We start from the raw sequence: 19,629 nt of genomic DNA, 5'->3' as shown, positions 1-19,629 counted from the left end.
TTGCGCTAAGAAGAATCCCATTGCAGATTCCAAGCAAACTGTCTTAGCACACTGATAGATGATGAGAAACGTGTAACTCTGTGAGTGCACTCACACATAGCAATGCAGTTTCTCAGAATGCTTCTTGCCAGTTTCTGTCTGAGGATATATCCTTTTTCACCCTAGCCCTCAATGAGCTCCCAAATATCACTTGGCAGAATCCAAGACAACAGTCTAAGCAAACTCTGCTAAGAAGCAATGTGTGGAACTCTGTGTGATGAAGTCACATATCAGAACGCAATCTCTCAGAAAGCTTCCCTCTATTTATTATGTGATGATATTTTCTTTTTCACAATGGGCCCCAATAGGCTCCCAAATATCACCTTGCAGATTCTAGGAAAAGAGTGTTAGGAAACTGCTTCCTGAGGACAAAGATGTAACTCTGTGAGACGAATTCACAGATCACAAAGAAGTTTCTCAGAAAGCTTCTTTCCCGTTTTTAACTGAGGATATTTCCTTTTTCAGGGTAGGCCTCAAAGCCTTCCAAAGTAGAACTTCTCAGTGTCCCCAAAGACAGTGTTAGTGGCCCGCTGCATGAAACATAACTGTAACTCTGTGAGAGGAATTCACACATCACAGAGAAGTTTCTGAGAGAGCTTCTTTCCAGTTTTCCTTTGAGGATAATTGCTTTATCACCGTAAGTTTCATTGCGCTAAGAAGAATCCCATTGCAGATTCCAAGCAAACTGTCTTAGCAAACTGATACCTGAAGAGAAACGTGTAACTCTGTGAGTTGCACTCACACATAGCAATGCAGTTTCTCAGAATGCTTCTTGCCACTTTCTGTCTGAGGATATATCCTTTTTCACCATAGCCCTCAAGGAGCTCCCAAATATCACTTGGAAGAATGCAAGACAACAGTCTTAGCAAACTCTGTCAAGAAGAAATGTGTGCAACTCTGTGTTATGAAGTCACATATCAGAACGCAATCTCTCAGAAAGCTTCTTTCTAGCTATTATGAGAGGATATTTCCTTTTTCACCATAGGCCTGAATGCGCTTCCAAATATCACTTACCAGATTCCATGAGAACACTGTCAGCAAATTGCTGCATGAGGACTAAGTTGTAACTCTGTTAGATGAATTCACATATCACAAAGAAGTTTCTCACAGCGCTTCTTTCACGTTTTTAATGGAGGATAGTTCCTTTATCAGCGCAGGTCTCAATGCGACCCAAACTAGCCCTGCTCAGTTTCGTCATAGACAGTGGTAACCGACTCCTCCTTGAAAAGTAACTCTAACTCTGTGAGATGAATTCACACATCACAGATAAGTTTCTAAGAAAGCTTCTTTCTAGATTTCATATGAGGATATTTCCTTTGTCACCATTAGATTCACTGCGCTAAGACTATAAAATTGAAGACTTCAGGAAACTGTGTTAGCAAACTGTTGGCTGAAGAGATAAGTGTAACTCCGTGAGATGCATTCACACATCGCAATGCAGTTTCTCAGAAGACTTCTTTCCAGTGTCTGTCTGAGGATATATCCTTTTCCACCATAGCCCTCCATGAGCTCCCAAATATCACATTGCAGAATTCACGACAAGGCTGTTAGCAAACTGTTCGAAAAGGGAAGGGTAGAACTCTGTGTGTTGAAGTCACACATCAGAAAGCAATCTCTCAGCTATTCTCTAGTTGTTTTCTGAGGATACTTGCTTTTTCACAATGTGCCCGAATTGGCTCTGAAATATCACTGTGAAGATTCCACGAAAAGAGTGTTAGCAAACTGCTTCCAGAGGAATAAGTTGTAACTCTGTGAGATGAATTCACAGATCACAAAGGAATTTCTCAGAAAAATTCTCTCTCGTTTTTACCTGATGATATTTCCTTTTTCAGCCTAGGCCTCAGAGCGATCCAAAGTAACCTTTCTTAGGTTCTTCAAAGACAGTGTTAATGGCCTGCTGCATGAAACATAAGTGTAACTCTGTGAGATGAATTCACACATCAAGAAGAGGTTTCTATGGAAGGTTCTTTCTCATTTGTATAGGCCTAGATTTCCTTTGGCCCTATAGTCTTCAAAAGGATCCGAAATATCAGTTCTCAGATTCCACCAAAACGGGACTAGGAAATGGCTCCACGAAATACAACTGGAACACAGTGAGTTAAACTCACACAGCACAAAGCCGTTTCTCTAAAGCGTCTTTCTTTGACAGCTGAGTTTATTTGTGGTCTCGGAGTGCCACCTTGTGTTCTTTTGCAGATTCTGCGAAAACGCTTTTAGCAAGCTTCTCAATGAAAACCTTGAGGAAACTCTGTGAGCAGAATTCACCCACAACCAAGAAGTTTCTGAGAAGGCTTCTCTGTAGATTTGTCTGAGGATATCTCATTATTCAGCATGGGATTCCACGATATCCAGGATGTCACGTCAGAGATTCCAGAAAATCAGTGCTAGCAAACTCCTCCATGACAGAGTGGTGTAACACTGTGAAATGAATTCACGCATCACAAAGCAGTTTCTCAGAAAGCTTCATTCCAGTTTTTCTCGGAAGATATTTCCTGTGTGCTTAGACTTTTCAAACCTACGGGAAATATCAGTGCTCAGAATCCACAAAGACAGTGTTAGCAAATGGTTGCAGGAAATAGTGTAACTCTGTGAGATGAAGTTACAGATCAGACAGCAATCTCTCAGAAAGCTTCTTTCTACATTTCCTTTTTCACCATAGGCCTGAATGCGCTTCCAAATATCACTTTCCAGATTCCACGAAAACACTGTCAGGAAACTGCTGCATGAGGACTAAGTTGTAACTCTGTGAGATGAATTCACATATCACAAAGAAGTTTCTCACAGCGCTTCTTTCACGTTTTTAATGGAGGATCGTTCCTTCATCAGCGCAGGTCTGAATGCGACCCAAACTAGCCCTGCTCAGTTTCCTCAAAGACAGTGGTAACCGACTGCTCCTTGAAAAGTAACTCTAACTCTGTGAGATGAATTCACACATCACAGAGAAGTTTCTAAGATAGCTTCTTTCTAGATTTCATATGAGGATATTTCCTTTGTCACCATTAGCTTCATTGCGCTAAGACTATAAAATTGCAGACTTCCAGAAAACTGTGTTAGCAAACTGTTGGCTGAAGAGATAAGTGTAACTCTGTGAGTTGCATTCACACATCGCAATGCAGTTTCTCAGAAGGCTTCTTTCCAGTGTCTGTCTGAGGATATATCCTTTTTCACCATAGCCCTCTGTGAGCTCCCAAATATCACATTGCAGAATCCACGACAAGACTGTTAGCTAACTGTTCCAAGAAGGGAAGGGTGGAACTCTTTGTGATGTAGTCACACATCAGAAAGCAATCTCTAAGAAAGCTATTCTCTACTTGTTCTCTGAGGATACATGCTTTTTCACAATGGGCCCGAATTTGATCCCAAATATAACTGTGCAGATTCCACGAAATGAGTGTTAGCAAACTGCTTCCAGAGGAATAAGTTGTAGCTCTGTAAGGTGAATTCACAGATCACAAAGGAATTTCTCAGAAAGCTTCTCTCTCGTTTTTAACTGATGATATTTCCTTTATCAGCATAGGCCTCAGAGCGATCCAAAGGAACCTTTCCTAGGTTCTTAAAGACAGTGTTAATGGCTTGCTCCATAAAATATAAGTGTAACTCTGTGAGATGAATTCACACATCAACAAGAAGTTTCTAAGGAAGCTTCTTTCTGGTTTTCATATGAGGATATTTCCCTTGTCACCATTAGCTTCACTGCGCTAAGAAATATTCCATTGCAGATTTCCAGAAAACTGTAAGCAACCTGTTGGCTGAAGAGAAACGTGTAACTGTGAGTTGCATTCGCACATCGCAATGCAGTTTCTCAGAAGGCTTCTTTCCATTGACTGTCTGAGGATATATCCTTTTTCACCATAGCCCTCCATGAGCTCCCAAATATCACATTGCAGAATCCACGACAAGACTTTTAGCAAACTGTTCCAAGATGGGAAGGGTGGAACTCTCTGTGTTGAAGTCACACATCAGAAAGCAATTTCTCAGAAAGCTATTCTCTAGTTGTTCTCTGAGGATACTTGCTTTTTCACAATGTGCCCGAAATGGCTCTGAAATATCACTGTGCAGATCCCACGAAAAGAGTGTTAGCAAACTGCTTCCAGAAGAATAAGTTGTAACTCTGTGAGATGAATTCACAGATCACAAAGGAATTTCTCAGAAAGCTTCTCTCTCATTTTTGACTGATGATATTTCCTTTATCAGCGTTGGCCTCGGATCGATCGAAAGGAAAATATCTTAGGTTCTTAAGTACAGTGTTAATAGCTTGCTCCATGAAACATAAGTGTAACACTGTGAGATGAATTCACACATCAACAAGAATTTTCTAAGGAAGCTTCTTTCTAGTTTTCATATGAGGATATTTATTTTGTCACCATTAGCTTCAGTGCGCTTAGAAATATCCCATTGCAGATTTCCAGAAAACTGTGTTAGCAACCTGTTGGCTGAAGAGAAACGTGTAACTCTGTGAGTTGCATTCACACATCGCAATGCAGTTTCTCAGAAGGCTTCTTTCCAGTGTCTGTCTCAGGATATATCCTTTTTCACCATAGCCCTCTGTGAGCTCCCAAATATCACATTGCAGAATCCACGACAAGACTGTTAGCAAACTGTTCCAAAAAGGATGGTTGGAACTCTGTGTGTTGAAGTCACACATAAGAAAGCAGTCTCTCAGAAAGCTATTCTCTAGTTGTTTTCTGAGGATGCTTGCTTTTTCACAATGGGCCCGAATTGTCTCCGAAATATCACTGTGCAGATTCCACGAAAGGAGTGTTAGCAAAATGCTTCCAGAGGAATAATTTGTAACTCTGTGTGATGAATTCACGGATCACAAAGGAATTTCTCAGAAAGCTTCTCTCTCGTTTTTAACTGATGATATTTCCTTTATCAGCGTAGGCCTCAGAGCGATCCAAAGTAACCTTTCTTAGGTTCTTCAAAGACAGTGTTAATGGCCTACTCCATGAAAGGTAAGTGTAACTCTGTGAGGTGAATTCACACATCAAGAAGAGGTTTCTATGGAAGCTTCTTTCTCATTTGTATCGGCGTAGATTTCCTTTGGCCGTATCGTCTTCAAAGGGATCCGAAATATCAGTTCTCAGATTCCACCAAAACGGGGCTAGGAAACGGCTACACGAAATACAACTGGAACACAGTGACTTGAATTCACACAGCACAAAACAGTTTCTCAAAAGCGTCTTTGTTTGGGAGTGAGTTTATTTGTGGTCTCGGAGCGCCACCTTGTGTCCTTTTGCAGATTCTGCGAAAACGCTGTTAGCAAGCTTCTCAATGAAAACCATGAGGAAACTCTGTGAGCAGAATTCACCCACAACCAAGAAGTTTCTGAGAAGGCTTCTCTGCAGATTTGTCTGAGGATATCTCATTATTCAGCATGGGATTCCACGATATCCAGGATGTCACTTCAGAGATTCCAGAAAATCAGTGCTAGCAAACTCCTCCATGACAGAGTGGTGTAACACTGTGAAATGAATTCACGCATCACAAAGCAGTTTCTCAGAAAGCTTCATTCCAGTTTTTCTCGGAAGATATTTCCTGTGTCCTTAGACTTTTCAAACCTATGGGAAATACCAGTGCTCAGAATCCACAAAGACAGTGTTAGCAAATGGTTGCAGGAAATAGTAGTGTAACTCTGTGAGATGAAGTTACAGATCAGACAGCAATCTCTCAGAAAGCTTCTTTCTAGCTATTATGGGAGGACATTTCCTTTTTCAGCATAGGCTTGAATGCGATCCCAAATATCACTTTCCAGATTCCACAAAAACACTGTCAGCAAACTGCTGCATGAGGACTAAGTTGTAACTCTGTGAGTTGAATTCACATATCACAAAGAAGTTTCTCACAAGGCTTCTTTCACGTTTTTAATGGAGGATATTTCCTTTATCAGCTCAGGTCTCAATGCAACCCAAACTAGCCCTGCTCAGTTTCCTCAAAGAGAGTGGTAAACGACTGCTCCTTGAAAAGTAACTCTAACTCTGTGAGATGAATTCACACATCACAGAGAAGTTTCTAAGAAAGCTTCTTTCTAGATTTCATATGAGGATATTTCCTTTGTCACCATTAGCTTTGCTGCGCTAAGAATATAAAATTGCAGACTTCCAGAAAATTGTGTTAGCAAACTGTTGGCTGAAGAGAAACGTGTAACTCTGTGAGATGCATTCACACATCGCTATGCAGTTTCTCAAAAGGCTTCTTTCCAGTGTCTTTCTCAGGATATATCCTTTTTCACCATAGCCCTCAATGAGCTCCCAAATATCACATTGCAGAATCCACGACAAGACTGTTAGCAAACTGTTCCAAGAAGGGAAGGGTGGAACTCTGTGTGATGAAGTCACACATCAGAAAGCAATCTCTCAGAAAGCTATTCTCTAGTTGTTCTCTGAGGATACTTGCTTTTTCACAATGGGCCCGAATTAGCTCCCAAATATCACTGTGCATATTCTACGAAAAGAGGGTTAGCAAACTGCTTCCAGAAGAAAAAGTTGTAACTCTGTGAGATGAATTCACAGATCACAAAGGAATTTCTCAGAAAGCTTCTCTCTTGTTTTTAACTGATGATATTTCCTTTATCAGCGTAGGCCTCAGAGCGATCCAAAAGAACCATTCTTAGGTTCTTAAGACAGTGTTAATGGCTTGCTCCATGAAACATAAGTGTAACTCTGTGAGATGAATTCACACATCAAAAAGAAATTTCTAAGGAAGCTTCTTTCTAGTTTTCATATGAGGATATTTCCTTTGTCACCATTAGTTTCACTGCGCTAAGAAATATCCCAATGCACATTTCCAGAAAAGTGTGTTAGCAAACTGTTGGCTGAAGAGAAACGTGTAACTCTGGGAGTTGCATTCACACATCGCAATGCAGTTTCTCAGAAGGCTTCTTTCCAGTGTCTGTCTGAGGATATATCCTTTTTCACCATAGCCGTCAATGAGATCCCAAATATCACATTGCAGAATTCACGACAAGGCTGTTAGCAAACTGTTCCAAAAGGGAAGGGTAGAACTCTGTGTGTTGAAGTCACACATCAGAAAGCAATCTCTCAGAAAGCTATTCTCTAGTTGTTTTCTGAGGATACTTGCTTTTTCACAATGGGCCCGAATTGGCTCCCAAATATCACTGTGCAGATTCCACGAAAAGAGTGTTATCAAACTGCTTCCAGAGGAATAAGTTGTAACTCTGTGAGATGAATTCACAGATCACAAAGGAATTTCTCAGAAAGCTTCTCTCTCGTTTTTAACTGATGATATTTCCTTTATCAGCGTAGGCCTCAGAGCGATCCAAAGTAACCTGTCTTAGGTTCTTCAAACACAGTGTTCATGGCCTGCTCCATGAAACGTACGTGTAACTCTGTGAGATGAATTCACACATCAAGAAGAGGTTTCTAAGGAAGCTTCTTTCTCATTTGTATCGGCGGAGATTTCCTTTGGCCTTATAGTCTTCAAAGGGATCCGAAATATCAGTTCTCAGATTCCACCAAAACGGGGCTAGGAAACGGCTCCACGAAATACAACTGGAACACAGTGAATTGAATTCACACAGCACAAAGCCGTTTCTCAAAAGCGTCTTTCTTTGGGAGCTGAGTTTATTTGTGGTCTCGGAGCGCCACCGTGTGTCCTTTGGAGATTCTGCGAAAACGCTGTTAGCAAGCGTCTCAATGAAAACCATGAGGAAACTCTGTGAGCAGAATTCACCCAAAACAAAGAAGTTTCTGAGAAGGCTTCTCTGCAGAGTTGTCTGAGGATATCTCATTATTCAGCATAGGATTCCACGATATCCAGGATGTCATATCAGCGATTCCAGAAAATCAGTGGTAGCAAACTCCTCCATGACAGAGTGGTGTAACACTGAAATGATTTCACGCATCACAAAGCAGTTTCTTAGAAAGCTTCATTCCAGTTTTTCTCGGAAGATATTTCCTGTGTCCTTAGACTTTAAAAAACCTATGGGAAATATCAGTGCTCAGAATCCACAAAGACAGTGTTAGCAAATGGTTGCAGGAAATAGTAGTGTAACTCTGTGAGATGAAGTTACAGATCAGAAAGCAATCTCTCAGAAAGCTTCTTTCTAGCTATCATGAGAGGACATTTCCTTTTTACCATAGGCCTGAATGCGCTCCCAAATATCACTTTCCAGATTCCACGAAAACACTGTCAGCAAACTGCTGCATGAGGACTAAGTTGTAACTCTGTGAGATGAATTCACATATCACAAAGAAGTTTCTCACAAGGCTTCTTTCACGTTTTTAATGGAGGATATTTCCTTTATCAGCGCAGGTCTCAATGCGACCCAAACTAGCCCTGCTCAGTTTCCTCAAAGACAGTGGTAATCGACTGCTCCTTGAAATGTAACTCTAACACTGTGAGACGAATTCACACATCAATAAGAAGTTTCTATGGAAGCTTCATTCTAGTTTTCATATGAGGATATTTCCTTTATCACCATTAGCTTCACTGCGCTAAGAAATATCCCATTGCAGATTTCCAGAAAACTGTTTTAGCAAATTGTTGGCTGAAGAGAAACGTGTAACTCTGGGAGTTGCATTCACACATCGCAATGCAGTTTCTCAGAAGGCTTCTTTCCAGTGTCTGTCTGAGGATATATCCTTTTTCACCATAGCCCTCAATAAGCTCCCAAATATCACATTGCAGAATCCACGACAAGACTGTTAGCAAACTGTTCCAAGAAGGGAAGGGTGGAACTCTGTGTGATGAAGTCACACATCAGAAAGCAATCTCTCAGAAAGCTATTCTCTAGTTGTTCTCTGAGGATACTTGCTTTTTCACAATGGGCCCGAATTGGCTCCCAAATATCACTGTGCAGATTCCACGAAAAGAGTGTTAGCAAACTGCTTCCAGAGGAATAAGTTGTAACTCTGTGAGATGAATTCACAGATTACAAAGGAATTTCTCAGAAAGCTTCTCTCTCGTTTTTAACTGATGATATTTCCTTTATCAGCGTAGGCCTCAGAGCGATCCAAAGTAACTTTTCTTAGGTTCTTCAAAGACAGTGTTCATGACCTGCTCCATGAAACGTAAGTGTAACTCTGTGAGATGAATTCACACATCAAGAAGAAATTTCAAAGGAAGCTTCTTTCTCATTTGTATCGGCGGAGATTTCCTTTGGCCCTATAGTCTTCAAAGGGTCCGAAATATCAGTTCTCAGATTCCACCAAAACGGGGCTAGGAAACGGCTACACGAAATACAACTGGAACACAGTGAGTTGAATTCACACAGCACAAAGCCGTTTCTCAAAAGCGTCTTTCTTTGGGAGCTGAGTTTATTTGTGGTCTCGGAGCGCCACCGTGTGTCCTTTGGAGATTCTGCGAAAACGCTGTTAGCAAGCTTCTCAATGAAAACCATGAGGAAACTCTGTGAGCAGAATTCACCCACAACCAAGAAGTTTCTGAGAAGGCTTCTCTGCAGATTTGTCTGAGGATATCTCATTATTCAGCATGGGATTCCACGATATCCAGGATGTCACGTCAGAGATTCCAGAAAATCAGTGCTAGCAAACTCCTCCATGACAGAGTGGTGTAACACTGTGAAATGAATTCACGAATCAAAAGCAGTTTCTCAGAAAGCTTCATTCCAGTTTTTCTCGGAAGATATTTCCTGTGTCCTTAGACTCTTCAAACCCAAGGGAAATATCAGTGCTCAGAATCCACAAAGACAGTGTTAGCAAATGGTTGCAGGAAATAGCAGTGTAACTCTGTGGGATGAAGTTACAGATCAGAAAGCAATCTCTCAGAAAGCTTCTTTCTAGCTATTATGTGAGGATATTTCCTTTTTCACCTTTGGCCTCCAAGCGCTCCCAAATATCACTTTCCAGATACCAGGAAAACACTGCCAGAAAACTGCTTCATGAAGACTAAGTTTTAACTCTGTGAGATGAATTCACTTATCACAGAGAAGTTTCTCAGAAAGCAACTTTCTAGTTTTTCTCTGACGATATCTCCTTTGTCACCGTAAGCTTCATTGCGCTACGAAATATCCCAATGCAGATTTCAAGAAAACAGGGTTAGCCAAAGGATCCACAAGAAGGAAAGGTCACGCTGTGAGTTGCATTAACTGTCACAGTGCAGTTTCTCAGAACGCTTCCGTCCAGTTTTTCTCTGAGGATATTTCCTTTTTCACCGTAGCCCCCAGTGGGCTCCCAAATATCACTTTGCAAACTCCACGAGAACTGTCTTAGCAAACGGCTTCTTGAGGAGGGAGGAGTAACTCTCTGAGATGAATTCACAGGTCACAAAGAAGTTTCTCAGAAAGCTTCTTTCTCATTTGTATCGGCGGAGATTTCCTTTGGCCCTATACTCTTCAAAGGGTCCGAAATACTCTCAGATTCCACAAAAACCGGGCTAGGAAACGGCTCCACGATATACAACTGGAACACAGTGAGTTGAATTCACACAGCACAAAACAGTTTCTCAAAAGCGTCTTTCTTTGGGAGTGAGTTTATTTGTGATCTCGGAGTGCCACTGTGTGTCCTTTTGCAGATTCTGCGAAAACGCTCTTAGCAAGCTTCTCAATGAAAACCATGAGGAAACTCTGTGAGCAGAATTCACCCACAACCAAGAAGTTTCTGAGAAGGCGTCTCTGCAGATTTGTCTGAGGATATCCCATTATTGAGCACGGGATTCCATGATATCCAGATTGGCACGTCAGAGATTCCAGAAAATCAGTGCTAGCAAACTCCTCCATGACAGAGTGGTGTAACACTGTGAAATGAATTCACGCATCACAAAGCAGTTTCTCAGAAAGCTTCATTCCAGTTTTTCTCGGAAGATATTTCCTGTGTCCTTAGACTCTTCAAACCCAAGGGAAATATCAGTGCTCAGAATCCACAAAGACAGTGTTAGCAAATGGTTGCAGGAAATAGTAGTGTAACTCTGTGAGATGAAGTTACAGATCAGACAGCAATCTCTCAGAAAGCTTCTTTCTAGCTATTATGTGAGGATAATTCCTTTTTCACCATAGGCCTAAAGGCGCTCGCAAATATCACTTTCCAGATTCCATGAAAACACTGTCAGCAAAATGCTGCATGAGGACTAAGTTGTAACTCTGTGAGATGAATTCACATATCACAAAGAAGTTTCTCACAAGGCTTCTTTCACGTTTTTAATGGAGGATATTTCCTTTCTCAGCGCAGGCCTCAATGCGACCCAAACTAGCACTGCTCAGTTTCGTCATAGACAGTGGTAACCGACTGCTCCTTGAAATGTAACTCTAACTCTCTGAGATGAATTCACACATCACAGAGAAGTTTCTAAGAAAGCTTCTTTCTAGATTTCATATGAGGATATTTCTTTTGACACCGTAAGCTTCATTGCCCTAAGATGTATCCGGTTTCAGATTGCAAGCAAACTGTGTTGGCAAACTGATGACTGAGGGGATAAGTGTAACTCTGTGAGTTGCATTCACACATGGCAATGCAGTTTCTCAGAAGGCTTCCTTCCAGTTTTTGTCTGAGCATATTTCCCTTTTCACCATAGACCACAAGGAGCTCCCAAATCTCACTTTCCAGAATACATGAAAACAGTGTTAGCAAAAAGCTACCAGAAGGGAAAGGTGAAAGTCTGTGTGATGAATTCACACATCAGAAAGCAATCTCTCAGAAAGCATCTTCCTAGCTATTATGTGAGGATATTTCCTTTTTCACCACAGGCCTCAAAGCGCTCGCAAATATCACTTTCCAGATTCCACGAAAACACTGCCAGCAAACTGCTTCATGAAGACTACGTTGTAACTCTGGGAGATGAATTCACTTATCACAGAGAAGTTTCTCAGAAAGCTACTTTCTACTTTTTCTCTGACAATATCTCCTTTGTCACCGTAAGCATCATTGCGCTTCGGAATATGCCAAAGCAGATTTCAAGAAAACAGGGTTAGCCAAAGAATCTATGAAAAGGAAAGGGTAACTCTGTGAGTTGCATTCACTGTCACAATGCAGTTTTTCAGAAGGCTTCTTTCCAGTTTCTGTCTGAGGATATATCCTTTCTCACCATAGCCCTCAATGAGCTCCCAAATATCACATTGCAGAATCCACGACAACAGTGTTAGCAAACTGTTCCAAGAAGGGAAGGGTGGAACTCTGGGTGATGAAGTCACACATCAGAAACAATCTCTCAGAAAGCTATTCTCTAGTTGTTATGTGAGGATACTTCTTTTTTCACAGTGGGCCTGAATTGGCTCCCAAGTATCACTTTACAGATTCCACGAAAAGAGTGTTAGCAAACTGCTTCCTGAGGAATAAGTTGTAACTCTGTGAGATGAATTCACAGATCAGAAAGAAATTTCTTAGAAAGCTTCTCTCTCGTTTTTAACTGATGATATTGCCTTTATCAGTGCATTCCTCCACGCGATCCGAAGTAACCTTTCTCAGCTTCTTCAAAAACAGTGTTAATGGCCTGCTCCATGAAATATAAGTGTAACACTGGGAGATGAATTCACACATCAAAAAGAAGTTTCTAAGGAAGCCTCTTTCTAGTTTTCATCTGAGGAGATTTCCTTTGTCACCATAAGCTTCATTGCGCTGAGAAATATCCCATTGCAGATTTCCAGAAAACTGTGTCAGCAAACTAATGACTGAAGAGAAACGTGTAAATCTGTGAGGTGCATTCACATATCGCAATGCAGTTTCTCAGAAGGCTTCTTTCCAGTTTCAGTCTGAGGATATATCCTTTCTCACCATAGCACTCAATGAGCTCCCAAATATCACATTGCAGAATCCACGACAACAGTGTTAGAAAACTGTTCCAAGAAGGGAAGGGTGGAACTCTGTGTAATGAAGTCACACATCAGAAAGCAACCTCTCAGAAAGCTATTCCCTGGTTGTTATGTGAAGATACTTTCCTTTTACAGTGGGCCCGAATTGGCTCCCAAGTATCACTTTACAGATTCCACGAAAAGAGTGTTAGGAAACTGCTTCCTGAGGAATAAGTTGTAACTCTGTGAGATGAATGCACAGATGACAAAGAAACTTTTCACAAAGCTTCTCTCTCGTTTTTCACTGATGATATTGCCTTTATCAGTGCAGGCCTCCATGCGATCCAAAGTAACCTTTCTTAGTTTCTTCAAAGACAGTGTTAATGGCCTGTTCCATGAAATATAACTGTAACTCTGTGAGATGAATTCACATATCAACAAGAAGTTTCTAAGGAAGCTTCTTTCTAGTTTTCATCTGAGGAGATTTCCTTTGTCACCATAAGATTCATTGCGCTGAGAAATATTCCATTGCAGATATCCAGAAAACTGTGTTAGCAAACTGATGACTGAAGAGAAACGTGTAAGTCTGTGAGTTGCATTCACACATCGCAATGCAGTTTCTCAGAAGGCTTCTTTCCAGTTTCTGTCTGAGGAGATATCCTTTCTCACGCTAGCCCTCAATGTGCTCCCAAACATCACTTTGCAGAATCCACAAAAATAGTGTTAGCAAACTGTTCCAAGAAGGGAAGGGTGGAACTCTGTGTGATGAAGTCACACATCAGAGGGCAATCTCTCAGAAAGCTATTCTCTAGTTGTTATGTGAGGATACTTCCTTTTTCACAGTGGACTGGAATTGGCTCTGAAGTATCACTTTACAGATTCCACGAAAACAGTGTTAGCAAACTGCTTCCTGAGGAATAAGTTGTAACTCTGTGAGATGAATTCACAGATCACAAAAAAATTTCTCAGAAATCTTCTCTCTCGTTTTTAACTGATGATATTTCCTTTATCAGCGCAGGCCTCCATGCGATCCAAAGTAAGCTTTCTTTGTTTATTCAAAGACAGTGTTAATGTACTGCTGCATGAAATATAAGTGTAACTCTGGGAGATGAATTCACACATCAACAAGAAGTTTCTACGAAGGTTCTTTGTAGTTTTCAACTGAGGGGATTTCCTTTGTCACCATAAGCTTCGTTGAGCTGAGAAATATCCCTTTGAAGATTTCCAGAAAACTGTGTTGCAAACTGATGACTGAAGAGAAACGTGTAACTCTTTGAGTTGCATTCACACATTGCAATGCAGTTTCTCTGAAGGCTTCTTTCCAGTTTCTGTCTGAGGATATACCTTTCTCACCATAGCCCTCAAGGAGTTCCCAAATATCACATTGCAGAATCCACGACAACAGTGTTAGCAAACTGTTCCAAGAAGGGAAGGGTGGAACTCTGGGTGATGAAGTCACACATTAGAAAGCAATCTCTCAGAAAGCTATTCTCTAGCTGTTATGTGAGGATACTTCCTTTTTCACAGTGGGCCCGAATTGGCTCCCAAGTATCACTTTACAGATTCCACGAAAGGAGTTGTAGCAAACTGCTTCCTCAGGAATAAGTTTTAACTCTGTGAGGTGAATTCACAGATCACAAAGAAATTTCACAGAAAGCTTCTCAATCGTTTTTAACTGATGATATTGCTTTATCAGCACAGGCATCCATGCGATCCAAAGTAACCTTTCATAGTTTCTTTAAAGACAGTGTTAATGGCCTGCTCCATGAAATATAAGTGTAACTCCCTGAGATGAATTCACACATGAAGAACAAGTTTCTAAGGAAGCTTCTTTGTAGTTTTCATGTGAGGAGATTTCCTTTGTCACCATAAGCTTCTTTGTGCTGAGAAATATCCCATTGCATATATCCTCACAACTGTGTTAGAAAACTGATGACTGAAGAGAAACGTGTAACTCTGTGAGTTGCATTCACACATCGCAATGCAGATTCTTAGAAGGCTTCCTTCCACTTTCTGTCTGAGGATATATCCTTTCTCACCATAGCCCGCAATAAGCTCCAAAATATCACATTGTAGAATCCATGACAACAGAGTTAGCAAACTGTTCCAAGAAGGGAAGGGTGGAACTCCGTGTGATAAAGTCACACATCAGAAAGCAATCTCTCAGAAAGCTATTGTCTAGTTGTTATGTGAGGATGCTTCCTTTTTCACAGTGGCCCCGAGTTGGCTCCCAAGTATCACTTTGCAGATGCCACGAAAAGAGTGTTAGCCAACTGCTTCCTGAGGAATAAGTTGTAACTGTGTGAGATGAATTCACAGATCAGAAAGTAATTTCTCAGAAAGCTTCAATCTCGTTTTTAAGTGATGATATTTCTTTAATCAGCGCAGGCCTCCATGGGATCCAAAGTAAACTTTCTTAGTTTATTCAAAGACAGTGTTAATGGCCTCCTCCAGGAAATATAAATGTAACGCTGTGAGATGAATTCACACATCAACAAGAAGTGTCTAAGGAAGCTTCTTTCTAGTTTTCATCTGAGGAGACTTTCTTTGTCACCATAAGCTTCATTGCGCTGAGAAATATCCCATTGCAGATTTCCAGAAAACTGTGTTAGCAAACTGATGACTGAAGAGAAACCTGTCACTCGTTGAGTTGCATTCACACATCCCAATGCAGTTTCTCAGAAGGCTTCTTTCCAGTTTCTGTCTGTGGAAATATCCTTCTCACCATTGCCCTCAATGAGCTCCCAAATATCACATTGCCGACTCCACGACAACAGTGTTAGCCAACTGTTCCAAGAAGGGAAGGGTGGAACTCAGTGTGATGAAGTCAGACATCAGAAAGCAATCTCTCAGAAAGCTATCCTCTAGTTTTTATGTGAGGATACTTCCTTTTTCACAGTGGACCCGAATTGGCTCCCAAGTATCACTTTACAGACTCCACGAAAAGAGTGTTAGCAAACTGCTTCCTGAGGAATAAGTTGTAACTCTGTGAGATGAATTCACAGATCACAAAGAAAATTCTCAGAAAGGTTCTATCTCTTTTTTAACTGATGATCTTGCATTTATCAGCACAGGCCTCCATGCGATACAAACTAACCTTTCTTAGTTTCTTCAAAGACAGTGTTAATGGCCTGTTCCATGAAATATAAGTTTAACTGTGTGAGATGAATTCACACATCAACAAGAACTTTCTAAGGAAGCTTCTTTCTAGTTTTTATCTGAGGAGACTTCCTTTGTCTCCATATGCTTCATTGCGCTGAGAAATATCCCATTGCAGATTTCCAGAAAACTGTGTTAACAAACTGATGACTGATGGAAACGTGTAACTCTGTGAGTTGCATTCACACATCGCTATGCAGTTTCTCAGAAGGTTTCTTTCCAGTTTCAGTCTGAGGGTATATCCTTTCTCACCATAGCCATAAATAAGCTCCCAAATATCACATTGCAGAATCCACGACGAGACTGATAGCAAACTGTTCCAAGAAGGGAAGGGTGGAACTCTCTGTGATGATGTCACACATCTGACAGCAATCTCTCAGAAAGCTATTCTCTAGTTGTTATGTGAGGATACTTGCTTTTTCACAATTGGCCCGAATTGGCTCCCAAATGTCACTGTGCAGATTCCACGAAAAGAGTGTTAGCAAACTGCTTCCAGAGGAATAAGTTGTAACTCTGTGAGATGAATTCACAGATCACAAAGGAATTTCTCAGAAAGCTTCTCTCTCGTTTTTAACTGATGATATTTCCTTTACCAGCGTAGGCCTCAGAGCGATCCAAAGTAATCTTTCTTAGGTTCTTCAAAGACAGTGTTAATGGCCTGCTCCATGAAACGTCAGTGTAACTCTGTGAGATGAATTCACACATCAACAAGAAGTTTCTAATGAAGCTTTTTTCTAGTTTTCATATGAGGATATTTTTCCTTTGTCACCATTAGGTTCACTGCGCTAAGAAATATCCCATTGCAGATTTCCAGAAAACTGTGTTAGGAAACTGTTGGCTGAAGAGAAATGTGTAACTCTGTGAGTTGCACTCACACATCGCAATGCAGTTTCTCAGAAGGCTTCTTTCCAGTTTCTGTCTGAGGATATATCCTTTTTCACCATAGCCCTCAATGAGCTCCCAAATATCACATTGCAGAATCCACGACAACAGTGTTAGCAAACTGTTCCAAGAAGGGAAGGGTGGAACTCCGTTTTTTGAAGTCACACATCAGAAAGCAATCTCTCAGAAAGATATTCTCTAGTTGTTATGTCAGGATACTTCCTTTTTCACAGTGGGCCCGAATTGGCTCCATAGTTTCACTTTACAGATTACACGAAAAGAGTGTTAGCCAACTGCTTCCTGAGGAATAAGTTGTACCTCTGTGAGATGAATTCACAGATCACAAAGAAATTCCTCAGAAAGCTTCTCTTTTTTTTAAGTAATGATATTTCCTTCATCAGAGCAGACCTTCATGCGATCCAAAGTAACCTTTCTTAGTTCCCTCAAAGACAGTGTTAATGGCCTGCTCCATGAAATATAAGTGTAACTCTGTGAGATGAATTCAAACATCAACAAGAAGATTCCAAGGAAGCTTCTTTCTAGTTTTCATCCGAGGAGATTTCCTTTGTCACCATAAGCTTCATTGCATTGAGAAATATCCCATTGCAGATTTCCAGAAAACTGTGTTAGCATACTGATAACCAAAGAGAAACGTGTATTCCTGTGAGTTGCATTCACACATCACAATGCAGTTTCTCAGAAGGCTTCTTTCCACTTTCTGTCTGAGGAGATATCCTTTCTCACCATAGCCCTCATTGAGCTCCCAAATATCACATTGCAGAATCGACAAAACACTGTTAGCAAACTGTTCCAAGAAGGGAAGGGTGGAACTCTGTGTGATGAAGTCACACATCAGAAAGCAATCTCTCAGAAAGCTATTCTCTAGTTGTTATGTGAGGATACTTCCTTTTTCACAGTGGGTCCGAATTGGCTCTCAAATATCACTTTACAGATTCCACAATAAGAGTGATAGCAAACTGCTTCCTGAGGAATAAGTTGTAACTCTGTGAGATGGAGTCACAGATCACAAAGTAATTTCTCAGAAAGCTTCTCTCTCGTTTTTAACTGATGATATTTCCTATATAAGCACAGGACTCCATGCGATGCAAAGCAACCTTTCTTGGTTTCTTCAAAGACAGTGTTAATGGCCTGCTCCATGAAATATAAAAGTAACAGTGTGTGATGAATTCACACATCAACAAGAAGTTTCTAAGGAAGCTTCTTTCTAGTTTTCATCTGAGGAGATTTCCTTTGTCACCATAAGCTTCACTGCGCTGAGAAATATCGCATTGCAGATTTCCAGAAAACAGTGTTAGCAAACTGATGACTGAAGAGAAATTTGTAACTCTGTGAGTTGCATTCACACACTGCAATGCAGTTTCTCAGAAGGTTTCTTTCCAGTTTCTGTCTGAGGAGATATCCCTTATCACCATAGCCCTCAATGACCTCGCAAATATCACATTGTAGAATCCACGACAGCAGTGTTAGCAAACTGTTCCAAGAAGGGAAGGGTGGAACTCTGTGTGATCAAGTCACACATCACAAAGCAATCTCTCAGAAAGCTATTCTCTAGTTGTTATATGAGGAAACTTCCTTGTTCACAGTGGGCCCGAACTGGCTCCCAAATATCACTTTACAGATTCCACGAAAACAGAGATAGCAAACTGCTTCTGAGGATTAAGTTGTAACTCTGTGAGATGAATTCACAGATCACAAAGAAATTTCTCAGAAAGCCTCTATCTCATTTTAACTGATGATATGTCCTTTATCAGCGCAGGCCTCCATGTGATCCAAAGTAACCTTTCTTAGTTTCTTCAAAGACAGTGTTAATGGCCTGCTGCATGAAATATAAGTGTAACTCTGTGAGATGAATTCACACATCAACAAGAAGTTTCTAAGGAAGCTTCTTTCTAGTTTTCATCTGAGATTTCCTTTGTCACCATAAGCTTCATTGCACTGAGAAATATCCCATTGCAGATTTCCAGAAAACTGTGTTACCAAACTGTTGGCTGATGAGAAACGTGTAACTCTGTGTGTCCCATTCACACATCGCAGTGCAGTATCTCAGAAGACTTCTTTCCAGTTTCTCTCTGAGGATATATCCTTTCTCACCATAGCCATAAATAAGCTCCCAAATATCATATTGCAGTATCCAAGGCAACAGTGTTAGCAAACTGTTCCAAGAAGGGAAGGGTGGAAGTCTGTGAGGAAGTCACACATCAGAAAGCAATCTCTCAGAAAGATATTCTCTAGTTGTTATGTGAGGATACTTCCTTTTTCACAATGGGCTCGAATTGGCTCCCAAATATCACTTTACAGATTACACGAAAAGAGTGTTAGAAAACTGCTTCCTGAGGAATAAGTTGTACCTCTGTGAGATGAATTCACAGACCACAAAGAAATTTCTCAGAAAGCTTCTCTCTCGTTTTTAACTGATGATATTTCCTTTATCAGCGCAGGCCTCCATGCGATCCAAAGTATCCTTTCTTAGTTTCTTCAAAGACAGTGTTAATGGCCTGCTGCATGAAATATAAGTGTAACTCTGTGAGATGAATTCACACATCAACAAGAAGTTTCTAAGGAAGCTTCTTTCTAGTTTTCATCTGAGGAGATTTCCTTTGTCACCATAAGCTTCATTGCGCTGAGAAACATCCCATTGCAGATTTCCAGAAAACTGTGTTAGCAAGCTGATGAGTGAAGAGAAACGTGTAAGTCTGTGGGTTGCATTCACACATCGCAGTGCAGTTTCACAGAAGGCTTCTTTCCAGTTTCTGTCTGAGGATACATCCTTTCTCACGATAGCCCTCAATGAATTCCCAAATATCACATTGCAGAATCCACGACAA

This window comes from Piliocolobus tephrosceles, chromosome 14 (genome assembly GCF_002776525.5).
Source record: "Piliocolobus tephrosceles isolate RC106 chromosome 14, ASM277652v3, whole genome shotgun sequence".
Classification (NCBI taxonomy): Eukaryota; Metazoa; Chordata; class Mammalia; order Primates; family Cercopithecidae; genus Piliocolobus; species Piliocolobus tephrosceles.
Note: the sequence above shows the minus strand (reverse complement) of the source record.